This window comes from Colobus angolensis, unplaced genomic scaffold (assembly GCF_000951035.1).
Source record: "Colobus angolensis palliatus isolate OR3802 unplaced genomic scaffold, Cang.pa_1.0 Scaffold244, whole genome shotgun sequence".
NCBI classification, from domain to species: Eukaryota; Metazoa; Chordata; class Mammalia; order Primates; family Cercopithecidae; genus Colobus; species Colobus angolensis.
In genome coordinates, this window is record NW_012115644.1 from 3421808 (window position 1) to 3433398 (window position 11591).

General features: G+C 39.3%; 1 protein-coding gene across 1 annotated transcript in view; it reads right to left on the reverse strand.

The window, feature by feature from the left end:
• COL25A1 (collagen, type XXV, alpha 1) overlaps positions 1 to 11591 on the reverse strand; it is a 389335-nt gene that overhangs the window by 216927 nt on the left and 160817 nt on the right. The gene's annotated exons all lie outside the window — the stretch shown is intronic.

Consider the following 11591-nt stretch of genomic DNA (forward strand, 5'->3'; position numbering starts at 1 on the left):
TGGGAACTGAACAATGAGATCACTTGGACTCGGGAAGGGGAACATCACACACTGGGGCTTATCATGGGGAGGGGGGAGGGGGGAGGGATTGCATTGGGAGTTATACCTGATATAAATGATGAATTGACGGGTGCTGACGAGTTGATGGGTATAGTATCAAGTATACAACATGGCTCAAGTATACATATGTAACAAACCTGCACATTATGCACATGTACCCTAGAACTTAAAGTATAATAAAAAAAAAAAAAGAAGAAACAGAGGGTCAAAACAGAAACTGGAGAGTTCTCCTGAGGAGTGGGCAAAGAGGAACTCAAGAAGATAACACAGAAGAAATTCCCAAAAAGTAAACTTTTCTATCAAAAAAAAAAAAAGAACAACAACAACAACAACAAAGAGAATGCCATCCATAAACACCCAAGTAGAGAGGGTTTTGGAAAAAAGGTGGTGATCAAGAGTGAACTGGAGTAGAAAAGTCCAATAAGATCAGGACTTGGGCCCTCTTGCTTTTGGTAGTAAGTTGGTCTTACTGACCTTTGCCAGATGTTCCATGAAAATAGGGAGGCAGAAGACAGGTTAGATCAAACTGAGGAGTGAGTAGGAAACTAAACTCCACCTAGATTAGAAGCAAATATACTATACTCAAACCAAATTCCCTTGATCCTTCTGAATGTGCTATCAACTTTCAACACAAGTGAGGACAGCTTAAGTCAAAACGGGGACTGGTTCCTCCCAAACAACTGAAGCTTCACTTAAATGGAGCTCTTTCTTTTTTTCTTAATCTTATTCTCTAAACTCCAAATTCAATCTGCAACACACATCTACTTATTAAGTCATAAAACATGAGAATAAAAAATAGAATAATGTTATATAAAACAGAAATCTGGGTTTTTTTTTTCCCAAAGCCACAGACTTCAGACCTGACTCAATAAAATGTATTGAGAGGAACTCATATGTGGTAGCTCTCTGATAGACCCATATATAGAGAGCATAAGCTTGTTGGTCACATTCACTGTACAGACTGTACACAGCTTAGAGTCTGAGACACGGTTAATGTAATCAACAAGCACATGGTCTCACATATATGGCATAAGCATCTTGGTATTCATTTATCCATTCATTCAACAAATATTACTACGTGCTTAGTATTGTGCCAGGCAGAAAGCCCTGGTGGTAGGGATACAGCTTACAGTTAGCATAAAGGGCACACAATTAAAAATAATAATAGGCCAGGCGCAGTGGCTCACGCCTGTAATCCCAACACTTTGGGAAGCCAAGGCAGGTGGATCACCTGAGGTCAGGAGTTAGAGACCAGCCTGGCCAACATGGTGAAACCCCATCTCTACTAAAAATACAAAAAAATTAGCCAGGTGTAGTGGCATGCGCCTGTAGTCCCAGCTACTGGGGAGGCTAAGGCACAAGAATCGCTTAAGCCCAGGAAGCGGAGGTTGCAGTTAGCCAAGATTGCGACATTGCACTCCAGCCTGGGCAAAAAGAGCAAAACTCTGTCTCAAAATAATAATAATAATAATAATAATCTTAAAGTCCAATACATGCTATAATTGAAGAAAGAGCAAGAGCTCCTACTCAAATATGGAAAATTGGGAGAGATTAGTCAGGAAATGCATCCTGAGGAAGTAATACTCAAACTGAAGTCTTTAGTACACATGTGAGTTAGTCAAATGAAGAGGAGAAGGAAGAATGTCCCATTGCATGGAGCATTTCAGGAACTGAAAAGATTTGTTTGCCTGGAGTCTGGTATGAATGGAAAACTGGCAAGGCACCAACTGGAGAGATGGGTAGTTAGGGTGTAGATGATGTAAGCCATGTGTGGCGGGCAGCCCCTGAGAAGGCCTCAGTGACCCCCAGCTGGTGCAGTCATCAGCCCTTGCATGTGGATCACAGCCCCACCTCTAACAAACAGTATATAGCAAAACTGTTAGGATGTCACTTCCAAGATTTAGGGCTTCTGTCTCAGGTGCCCTCACTCTTTCATGGATCTCTCACTCTAGGGGAAGCCAACTGCCACATCTTCCTTTGAAGAGGCCCACATGTTCTTTGAGCCGACATGAGTAAGCTTCGAAGCAGATTTTCCCTTGAGATGACTGTAGCACTGGCTGACACCTAGAAGCTTTGTGAGAGACCTGGAGTCAGAACACCCATTCCTAGACACCTGACCCACAGAAACTGTGAGGTAACAAATGTGAGTTGTTTCCAGTCACTGAGCTTTGGGGTAATCTGTTAATACAGCAATAGATTGCTAATATACCATGTTAAAGTATTGGGTTGAGCATTAACCTAAAAGAATGAGAATTTGCTGAAGAGTTTTAAGCAGGAATAAAGATGAAATGTTCCTATCTGCAATTTTAGACATTGAGTAACACTGTCAAAGTAAGCTTGAAATAAAAATCTGGAACTATCAACGAAAATAAAAACTTAAGCAAAGAATACTTTCTGCTACAAAATTCTAGTTCTAAAGTTCAATATCCTGTATAAAACTTGTACCTCACTCCTCAAATTAATCAGTCAACAATCAAATTAACTTTTTAAACACTGTAGATGCTCCCCTCTCCACTTAAGATCCATTGGACCACTGCCTTAATCTAGGCCTCTATCATCTCCAACCTGAACCACTGGCAACAACCCCCTAATCATTTCCCCACCTAGAGTCTGGTGTCCTTCCCATTCACCCCCAAACTGTACTAGGATTATCCTAATAAAAGCAAAGCTAAGTATATATCCCATTAGATTATGGAAAACAATATAAGCTGCTATACAAATCATATATTGAAGTTGAAGCATGTTTGGTTATTACCACCCCTTTCAAATACATGCTCCAATTTAGAGAAATTAGGAAAGTAGGGAGAAAACAGAAATTTCGTTCTTTTTTAAATATATATATATATACTTTAAGTTCTGAGATACATGTGCAAAATGTGCAGGTTTGCTACATAGGTATACATGTACCATGGTGGTTTGCTGCACCCATCAACCCATCATCTACATTAGGTATTTCTCCCACTGCTATGCCTCCCTTTGCCCCCCTCCCCTCAACAGGCCCTGGTGTGTGATGTTCCCCTCCCTGTGTTCAACTCCCACGTATGAATGACAACATGTGGTGTTTGGTTTTCTGTTCCTGTGTTACTTTGCTGAGAGTGATGGTTTCCAGCTTCATCCATGTCCCTGCTAAGGACATGAACTCATCCTTTTTTATGGCTGCATATTATTCCATCGTGAATATGTGCCACATTTTCTTTATCCAGTCTATCATTGATGGGCATTTGGGTTGGTTCCAAGTCTTTGCTGTTGTGAATAGTGCCGCAATAAACATAAGTGTGCATGGGTCTTTATAACAGAATAATTTATAATCCTTTGGATATATACCCAGTAATGGGATTGCTAAGTCAAATGGTATTTCTAGTTCTAGATGCTTGAGGAATCACCACACTGTCTTCCACAATGGTTGAACTAATTTACACTCACACCAACAGTATAAAAGCATTCCTATTTCTCCACATCCTCTCCAGCATCTGTCGTTTCCTGATGTTTTGTTTTGTTTTGTTTTGTTTTGTTTTGTTTTGTTTCAGACAGAGTCTCTGTCGCCCAGACTGGAGTGTAGTGGTGCGATCTCAGCTCACGCAACCTCCACATCCTGGGTTCATGCCATTCTCCTGCCTCAGCCTCCTGAGTAGCTGGAACTACAGGCACCCACCACCATGCCTGGCTAATTTTTTGTATTTTTAGTAGAGATGGGGTTTCACTGTGTTAGCCAGGATGGTCTTGATCTCCTGACCTTGTGATCTGCCCACCTCAGCCTCTCAAAGTGCTGGGATTACAGGTGTGAGCCACCGCACCCAGCCCTTTCTAACTAGCATGAGATGGTATCTCATTGTTGTTTGATTTGCATTTCTCTAATGACAAGTGATGATGAACTTTTTTTCATATGTCTGTTGGCCGCATAAATGTCTTCTCTTGAGAAGTGTCTGTTCATATCCTTTGCCCACATTGTGATTGGGTTGCTTTTTTCTTGTAAATTTGTTTAAGTTCCTTGTAGATTCTGGATATTAGCCCTTTGTCAGATGGATAGAATGCAAAAATTTTCTTCCGTTCTGTGCGTTGCCTGTTCACTCTGATGATAGTTTCTTTTGCTGTGCAGAAGCTCTTTAGTTTAATTAGATCCCATTTGAACATTTTGGCTTTTGTTGCCATTGTTTTTGGTGTTTTAGTCATGAAGTCTTTGCCCATGCCTATGTCCTGAATGCTATTGCCTAAGTTTTCTTCTAGGGTTTTTATGGTTTTTACATTTAAGTCTTTCATCCATCTTGAGTTAATTTTTGTATGAGGTATAAGGAAGAAGTCTAGCTTCAGTTTTCTGCATATGGCTAGCCAGTTTTCCCAACACCATTTATTAAATAGGGAATCTTTTCCCCATTACTTGTTTTTGTAAGGTTTGTCAAAGATCAGATGGTTGTAGATGTGCGGCATTATTTCTAAGGCCTCTGTTCTGTTGCATTGGTCTATGTATCTGTTTTGGTACCAGTACCATGCTCTTTTGGTTACTGCAGCCTTGCAGTATAGTTTGAAGTTAGGTAGCGTGATGCCTCCAGCTTTGTCCTTTTTGCTTAGGATTGTCTTGGCTATACAGGCTTATTTTTGGTTCCATATGAAACTTAAAGTCTTTTTTTTCTAATTATGTGAAGAAAGTCAATGGTAGCTTGATGGGGATGGCACTGAATCTATAAATCACTTTGGGCAGTTACGGCCATTTTCACAATATTGATTCTTCCTATCCATAAGCATGGAATGTTCCCATTTGTTTGTGTCCTCTCTTATTCCCTTGAGCAGTGGTTTGTAGTTCTCCTTGAAGAGGTCCTTCACATCCCTTGTAAGTTGGATTCCTAGGTATTTTATTCTCTTTGAAGCAACTGTGAATGGGAGTTCACTCATGATTTGGCTCTCTGTTTGTCTATTATTGGTGTATAGGAATGCTTGTGATTTCTGCACATTGATTTTGTATCCTGAGACTGCTGATGTTGCTTATCAGCTTAAGGAGATTTAGGGCTGAGACGATGGGGTTTTCTAAATATGCAATCAGGTCATCTATAAACAGAGACAATTTGACTTCCTCTCCTCCTGTGGGAATAGCCTTTATTTCTTTCTCTTGCCTGATTGCCCTGGCCAGAACTTCCAATACTATGTTGAATAGGAGTGACAAGAGAGGGCATTCTTATCTTCTGCTAGTTTTCAAAGTGAATGCTTCCAGCTTTTGCCCATTCCGTATGATATTGGCTGTGGGTTTCTCATAAATAGGTCTTATTATTTTGAGATACATTCCATCAATACCTAGTTTATTCAGAGTTTTTAGCATGAAGGGGTGTTGATTTTTATTGAAAGCCTTTTCTGTATCTATTGAGATAATTATGTGGTTTTTGTCATTGGTTCTGTTCATGTGATGAATTATGTTTATTGATTTGCATATGTTGAACCAGCCTTGCATCCCAGAGATGAAGCCGACTTGATCGTGGTAGATAACCTTTTTGATGTGCTGCTGGGTTTGGTTTGCCAGTATTTTATTGAAGATTTTCACACTGATGTTCATCAGGGATATTGGCCAGAAATTTTCTTTTTTTGTTGTGTCTCTGCCAGGTTTGGGGATCAGGATGATGCTGGCATCACAAAATGAGTTAGGGAGGATTCCTGCTTTTTCTGTTGTTTGGAATAGTTTCAGAAGGCATGGTACCAGCTCCTCTTTGTACCTCTCGGAGAATTTGGCTATGAATCTATCTGGTCCTGGACTTTTTTTGATTGGTAGGCTATTAATTACTGCTTCAATTTCAGAACTTGTTTTTGGTCTATTCAGGGATTTGACTTCTCCCTGGTTCAGCCTTGGGAGGGTATATGTGTCCAAGAATTTATCCATTTCTCCTGGATTTTCTAGTTTATTTGCGTAGAGGTGTTTATAGTATTCTCTGATGGTTGTTTGTATTTCTGTGGGATCTGTGATGATATCCCCTTTATCATTTTTTATTGTATCTGTTTGATTCTTCTATCTTTTCTTCTCTATTATTCTGGCTAGTGGTCTCTGTCAATCTTTTCAAAAAACCAGCTTCTGGATTCATTGATTTTTTGAAGAGATTTCCGTGTCTCTAACTCCTTCAGTTCTGCTCTGATCTTGTAATTTCTTGTCTTCTGCTAGCTTTTGAATTTGTTTGCTCTTACTTCTCTAGTTCTTTTCATTGTGGTGTCAGGGTGTCAATTTTAGATCTTTCCCGCTTTCTCCTGTGGGCATTTAGTGCTATCAGTTTCCCTCTAAACACTGCTTTCCATGTGTCCCAGAGATTCTGGTACATTGTGTCTTTGTTCTCATTGGTTTCAAAGAACTTACTTATTTCTGCCTCAATTTCATTATCTACCCAGTAGTCATTCAGGAACAGGTTGTTCAGTTTCCATGTAGTTGTGCAGTTTCGAGTGAGTTTCTTCATCCTGAGTTCTAATTTGATTGCAGTCTGAGACTGTTATGATATCCATTCTTTTGCATTTGCTGAGGAGTGTTTTACTTCCAATTACGTGGTCAATTTTAGAATAAGTGTGATGTGGTACTGAGAAAAATGTATATTCTGTTGATTTGGGGTGGAGAGTTCTGTAGATATCTATTAGGTCTGCTTGGTCCAGAGCTGTGTTCAAGTCCTGAATATCCTTGTTAATTTTCTGTCTCATTGATCTAATATTGACACTGGAGTGTTAAAGTCTCCCACTATTATTGTGTGGGAGTCTAAGTCTCTTTGTAGGTCTCTAAGAACTTGCTTTATGGCTCTAGGTGCTCCTGTATTGGGTGCATATATATTTAGGTTAGCTCTTCATGTTGCATTGATCCCTTTACCATTATGTAATGGCCTTCTTTGTCTTTTTTTGATCTTTGTTGGCTTAAAGTCTGTTTTATCAGAGACTAGGATTGCAACCCCTGCTTTTTTTGCTTTCCATTTTCTTGGTAAATCTTCATCCATCCCTTTATTTTGAACCTATGTGTATCTTTGCATGTGACATGGGTCTCCTGAAAACAGTGCACCAATGGGTCTTGACTCTTTATCCAATTTGTCAGTCTGTGTCTTTTAATTGGGGCATATAGCCCATTTACATTTAAGGTTAATATTGTTACGTGTGAATCTGATCCTGTCATTATGATGCTAGCTGGTTATTTTGCCCATTAGTTGATGCAGTTTCTTCATAGTGTCGACGGTCTTTACAATTCGGCATGTTTTTGCAGTGGCTGGTACTGGTTTTTCCTTTCCATATTTAGTGCTTCCTTCAGGAGCTCTTGTAAGGCAAGCCTGGTGGTGTCAAAATCTCTCAGCATTTGCTTGTCTGTCAGGGAATTTATTTCTCCTTTGCTTATGAAACTTAGTTTAGCTGGATATGAAATTCTGGGTTGAAAATTCTTTTCTTTAAGAATGTTGAATACTGGCCCCCACTCTCTTCTGGCTTGTAGGGTTTCTGCAGAGAGATCTGCTGTTAGTCTGAAGGGCTTCCCTTTTTGGGTAACCTGACCTTTCTTTCTGGCTGCCTTTAACATTTTTTCCTTCATTTTAACCTTGGTGAATCTGATGATTATGTGTCTTGGAGTTGCCCTTCTGGAGGAGTATCTTTGTGGCGTTCTCTGTATTTCCTGAATTTGAATGTTGGCCTGTCTTGCTAGGTTGGGGAAGTTCTCCTGGATAATATCCGGAAGAGTGTTTTCCAACTTGATTCCATTCTCCCCCTCACTTTCAGGTACACCAATCAAACATAGGTTTGGTCTTTTCACATAGTCCCATATTTTTGGAGGCTTTGTTCACTCCTTTTCATTCTTTTTTTGTTCTAATCTTGTCTTCATGCTTTATTTCATTAAGTTGATCTTCAATCTCTGATATACTTTCTTTCACTTGATTGATTCAGCTATTGATACTTGTGTATGCTTCACAAAGTTCTTGTGCTGTGTTTTTCAGCTCCATCAGGTCATTTATGTTCTTCTCTAAACTGGTTATTCCAGTTAGCAATTCCTCTAACCCTTCTTCAAGGTTCTTAGCTTCCTTGCATTGGGTTACAGCATGCTCCTTTAGCTCAGAGGAGTTTACTATTACCCACCTTTTGAAGTCTACTTCTGTCAATTCATCAAACTCATTCTCTGTCCAGTTTTGTTCCCTTGCTGGCAAGGAGTTGTGATCCTTTGAAGGAGAAGAGGTGTTCTGATTTTTGGAATTTTCAGCCTTTTTGAGCTGGTTTTTCCACATCTTTGTGGATTTATCTACGTTTGGTCTTTCATGTGGGTGACCTTTGGATGGGGTTTTTGAGGGGATGTCCTTTTTGTTGATGTTGATGGTTTTTTTTCTGTTCCTTAGTTTTCCTTCTAACAGTCAGGCCCCTCTGCTGCAGGTCTGCTGGAGTTTGCTGGAGGTCCACTCTAGACCCTGTTTGCCCTGGTATCACCAGCGGAGGCTGCAGAACAGCAAACATTGCTGCCTGTTCCTTCCTCTGGAAGCTTCATCCCAGAGGGCATCTGCCAGATGCCAGTTGGAGCTCTCCTGTATGATTTGTCTGTTGACCCCTGCTAGGAGATGTCTCCCAGTCAGGAGGCAGGGATGTCAGGGACCTACTTGAGGAGGCAGTCTGTCCCTTAGCAGAGCTTGAGCACTGTGCTGGGAGATCTGCTGCTCTCTTCAGAGTCAGCAGGGAGGAACCTCTAAGTCTGCTAAAGTTGCGCCCACAGCCGCTCCTTCCCCCAGGTGTTCTGTCCAAGGAAGTTTTATCTATAAGCCCCTGACTGGAGCTACTGCCTTTCTTTCAGAGATGCCCCGCCCAAGAAATTTCATGCTTTTTGTTCAGTGAAGCCAAACATATTTGGGGAAAACCTTCAGACTCACATCTCATCAGAAAACTATTCCATTTACCAACTTAACACCTCTGTGTAGCACTTCATAGTAATGTCTAAGTCCATGGCCCACTCAGGGAGACACAATTATGTAACTATTCAGAAACAAGGTAAGATTAGTACCTTAGGAGCCGTTAGCATTTCCAAAAGCATTATACAAATTGTTCCTATGTGAGACATTTATTTGTAAAAAGGAAACTAGTAATTAATTCACATTCATTTCAACTGCACAATTGTTTCAAGTAATATTGATGTCATAAAATCCTTTAGCCAAGAAACAAACTGTTAAGTAACTATGGAAAGTTCTAATAATCAAGACAGGAAAGATCTTTAACTCCTGTAAGATCCAATGACTCTATCTATGAAATGAAAGTAAGCAGAATTTTTCAACTGAAACCTCAGCTTTTATCTAAATGATATAGCTACATTCTGAGAAGTTCAATGAAAACTTGCACATACTGTAATCATTCATCCTTAAAATTGCCTTTCATTGAGCAAAACTGTAATTCTTTATTTCATTCCTTTTATAATTCTTGACAAGGTCAAATACTAAAGTTCAGTGTTACCATTAAGAGAGAAAGTACAAGCTGGGCGCGATGGCTCACGCCTGTAATCCCAACACTTTGGGAGGCTGAGTTGGGTGAATCACCTGAGGTCAGGAGTTTGAAACCATCCTGGACAACATGGTGAAACCCTGTCTCTTCTAAAAATACAAAAATTTAACCAGGCGTGGTGGTGGGTGCCTCTAATCCCAGACACTCAGGAGGCTGAGGCAGGAGAGTCACTTGAACCTGGGAGGCGGAGGTTGCAGTGAGCCGAGATCACGCCATCGTACTCCCGCCTGGGCAACAAGAGCTAAAGTCTGTCTCAAAAATAAAAATAAAATAAAAATTTTTTTAAAAAGAGCGAAAGTATAAAATACTCTTCTTTACTACTTGGATATATCTCCAAATATCCAAATATTTTATATTATCTCCATGCTACAGTAATATTAATTAATGTGTAAGATAATTGTGCAAATTGAAGCCTATTTCTTTCTAATTTAAATGTGTAAATCAAAATTAATGTGAAAAAGCTCTTCTGTAACAATATCAACAATCAAATAAATTCTTCATTAACATTTTCAAATACTAGTATCAAAAGAAATATTCATCTTGCTGTAAATTCAGTTTGGAATGACTTTTTAAAAGCTTTTGAGGTTTTTTTTAAAAAAATCAGAATTAGAATAACCATGATTAAGAAGTAACTGTTAAGTAAAAATGTATTTTCTAACATTTTGAGAAGCTCTCATTAAGTACTAACACCCCTCATAATTACTGTGTAATAAGAAAAGTCTATTTACATCTTATTTGCAATTTACACTTCACTTAGATGGTTCAGAATCATAAAAGCATCCATGAAGAAAGATTTAAAAATCATTATATGACAATGTTTAATAGAAAGTGATGGCTTAAATGTTACAATATGTTTCTTGAATATCTTCACATTAAATAGTAATTGAACAAAAAGCCCCCTGGTTCTGCTTTAGGGCAAGTCCCACAAAGCTCTTCATTATTGGAATTTCCAACTTGGAAGCCAAACTAAATAACAAGGAGTAATTTGCCAATTAGAACTTCCTGCTCTTTTCTCTTTATTCTTTAAACACCATTCAGGGGCTGAAATGGTCAAACACTTTTAGCTTCAAAACAGCAACTGAAAGGATTTAATTTGTGTCTCTCTAAGGTGAACCTGTCAAGAGGCAGCCGTGATGCATTCCATGTCCCCCAGCAGCAATTTCCCTTAAAGACAGAGAAGGAGGTTTACACTCTTGCAGAATATGAAGTTTCCTTTCCTCATTTCCCATTATTTATTTCAATTAATGACCTCCAAATTTTACACTTGGATAACTACTGGGCTTAAGAATGTTGCGTCAGTGTGTTCCTGGATTCTGCAAACATCTTCGGACCAAATTTGTATATGTGTGTGTGTACACACACTGGAAATAAACATTTCATAGCTACCTGACACAAAGTGGAACAAGGACCACCAAAACTGTGTAAAACTCAAGAAACACAAAACTGCATGGACCTAGAGAAGATCAAAGTATTCTCCATGAGAGCAGGCTGTGGCAAGAGAAGGGCTGAAATCACCAGCAGTTAAAGACCATTGGCAACATTTGCATTTCTCACCTGTATGTCCCTAATTGTAACCTGAGTTTGCTTCTCAGCTTGTTATTCAATTTAAAATTCCCAATGATTAACACAATTTAAATGCATGCTTCTAAATTGCAAACACATTTACAGATTAACACAAAATCAGTGAAATCAGTTCCTCCCTTCTAACCAAAGGAAACAGGAAAGAGTTTCTGGGCTTCCCCATCAACCACCCACTGGCACTAAAAAAAGGAGGCTTCACTTTGCTCACGGTAAGCCTGTGGACAACCCTAAGGGAATCACTTACTCTTCTGAACCCTAGAACAGGAGAATCAGTTAAGGAGGAACTGCCTGTCAAATATTTACTTTCAAAAAGTATTTTTAACCAGGTTTTTAAAAAATTCATTTTATTCTGGGTCTATATTGATAAGCCATTGAAAATGTATTAGAGGTACTGATGGAATGTATCTCAAAATAATAAGAGCTATTTATGACAAACCCACAGCCAATATCATACTGAATGGGCAAAAACTGGAAGCATTCCCTTTGAAAAC